Genomic DNA, 2,943 nt, shown 5'->3' on the forward strand with positions numbered 1-2,943 from the left:
TCTCTTCTCTTCTCTTCTCTTCTCTTCTCTTCTCTTCTCTTCTCTTCTCTTCTCTTCTCTTCTCTTCTCTTCTCTTCTTCTCTTCTTGCTGCTCCGGTTCATTGATCCCCCTGACCCACAGACCACAGACTGCCACCACTTTGAGACCCACAGGACCCCAAAGGACAAGGAATTCAGGTTTGGAGGTTTAGCATTTCCCTCCTGTCAGGTGTAAAATGAAGATTCTAACAAAAGCCCCCCTGCATAGCACATCCCTGGATGGAGAATCCAGTGGGAGCCCTCAGGCAGCTCCCAAACTCCCTCTTAAACTCCACAACATCGAGAGAGGAAACAGTGAGTGCAACAACAATCCACACCACCCTTCCCACAGAACAACCCAACTGGGCTCCAGAGCAGCACATCCTCATGCATGTTGTGGTGTTTTACCTCCCAGCACTGAAATAGAGGAATTATTTATTAAGATGCTTCTCTTCATCGTGCTGCATTCTTGCCATGTCTGGATGCTCTCCCCTCATACAGAACCATTTTAGAGCATGAAGGAGAAAAGCATCAAGAAAAGCACATCTTTGCAGGAAGATTTCTAAGCTATTTATCTCCCGGGGGGCTAAAAAAGTGGAGATACTTTGTATCTGGGAACTCTTAAACTCATATTTATACGCATTTCCCCTGGGGCAGGATTTATTGTTAAGTAACAATAGGGGAACAGCATGATTTCAGTGAAGACATTTGGGCTAGTGAATGTTGGAGTGAATTCTGTTTTAGCGTTACTATTCAAAGTCAGAGCTGCTTTTTAATTGCTTTAAAAGTACATCCTGAGCAGAAATGTCCCAGCCCAGGCGCTGCTTCTCAGTGGCACCAGTGCCAGTACGTCTTGCTTTGCTGAGACCAAAGGGCTGCACGATGTAGGCCCTTAAAATTTCCATGTTAGTAATAAAAAAAATCTGACAAGAAGGAAAATACAGTATTTGAGGGCTTAGAGCCTTTCAAAATCCCATGTAACTGCTGCGTATTTGAAGATATCTTCTCCTTTCTGCTTTTCCTGTGGGGTTAAACACCAACCTGGTGTGGGATGATGCTGGTTGATGCCCCTCTAGGGATGCAGGCCTTCCTGTGGATCCCACCCCACTGGGAGTGGGGCACAATGCCTGCTTTAATTCATGTGGTGAGCTGATAAAGCTGTCTGCCCTCACCACCATTTTATTAATGATGAGGAACCTCCCTTGTCGCTTCAGTGGACTTGTTTTACATGTCATCTTCCAGCAGTTGCTTCTGCAAACGTGGCAGATGCCTCCCCTTCTCCCTCTCCCTCCATCTGCTGATCAGGGTCTTTGCAGACCAGTGCTGAGGTCCCCATGGGCCCCTGCCTGTTCCCCACAACACCAGGATTTGTAGCCTTAATTCTCAGAGTTGTCCCAACTCCCCTGCATAAGTGACATTTGTGTCACAGCCTGCAGCAAAGCCCTACTGTAGCTCCATGCACATCCCTGTTCTTGAGTAATCCAGTCTTTCTTTCCACTGGAAAAATATTTCCCAGGCAAATTTCAATGTTTATTTAAAGAGTTAAGTCTTCATGTGCCCCTAGTATAGGATAAGGGACAGGGAAACCTGACCAGGCAGGTACCAATTTATCCCAAACCCTGTCCTTTCTGTGCTACCCCAGGGGAGACCTGCTCAAGGCACAGCGTCGTGGAGATCTGTGCTGAGAACATTTCCTTCCTACTCCCACGAAGAAGAGCCTTTAGGGTTTTAGGGATCACAGCAGTGCCCTGACAACCACGAGCCCTCTCGGGCGAGCAGCTGGAGAATTTTATCCTGGAAAAGCCCACAGGAATACCAGCGAAGAAACCCAAAGCGGGATTTTAGCAGTCACAGCTCTACTCTTTGCACGCTGCCCTTCGGTTGCTTCCCCATCTGCAGCCCATCCAGCGATGGCCTCCCGTCCCAGCTGCGGCTGCTCCGGCCACCGCTCGGGTACACGAGGCAGCTTGAGCTGCTGTCCGAGTGCCAGAGGGAACGTCTAATAGGGTATTGTTTGTGTGTGTTCCTGAGATGGAAGTGATTAACATAAAATACGTAAAAGGATCATGTCAGGAATTCTCTCCAGATCGGCACGGTTAGCGAGCCGCTCTGTTTCGCATTACGGGAATTACAGTATGTTCTGTGACTGCTCCGGGTTGGACACAGATTTGGGTCTCTTTCCCCAGTGTTTACAAACACGGATGGGAGCTGAGCGAAAAATGCAGCCAACTGCTCATGTATTTATGGACCTCTGTCCCATCGACACACACACACATAAGGATATTTACGTTGCCTTCATATCACATCAGATACCGGAATGTCCTTAAATAACCCCTCAGGGCCGAGCGGCTCATCCACATTTCAGATTCAGGCAAACAACCTTCAGTATTCCTGGCAACTCTTCCTGCTCTCAAGTGATAGACTCTTCATCAAGAGCCTGGAAATGTTGTTCCTTTGAGCTTGAAATTAATTCAGCACCTAAAATGTGTGGGAAAGGGCTGCACTGAGCTGGTGGGAGATTCAAACAGCCCCAGGCACTGGAGCCAAGGAAGCTGCTAAAACATAAGGTAACGTTCAGGCTCGGATCTCCAAAGTGTGATCTGTTTGTCAGCACTGTTGCATTGATTCTTGCCTCGTGATCCTCTCACATGAAGCAACCAGGAATGTCTCCCTCCCTCTCCATGCACTGGAAGTGGGTTTAGTGGAGAACCACTAAAATAAAGGAAGGGGGGAAGGGGGAGGGAAAAGAAAACAAAACAAAGCCAAAACCCCAAAAAGTTCTATTGTGAAAGTGTCAGAATAACTGTCCAGGGGCTAATTTTACCCAGGGTGTAGCTTTATTGACATCATTGTGAAAAGGCTTGATTTGCCCCTGAGTTACAGCAATTTTAAGCTGAGGCTTCTGGGAGAGTTGCGGTGATGTTA

The sequence above is a fragment of the Lepidothrix coronata genome, unplaced genomic scaffold (genome assembly GCF_001604755.1).
Source record: "Lepidothrix coronata isolate B3197 unplaced genomic scaffold, Lepidothrix_coronata-1.0 Scaffold284, whole genome shotgun sequence".
Taxonomy (NCBI): domain Eukaryota; kingdom Metazoa; phylum Chordata; class Aves; order Passeriformes; family Pipridae; genus Lepidothrix; species Lepidothrix coronata.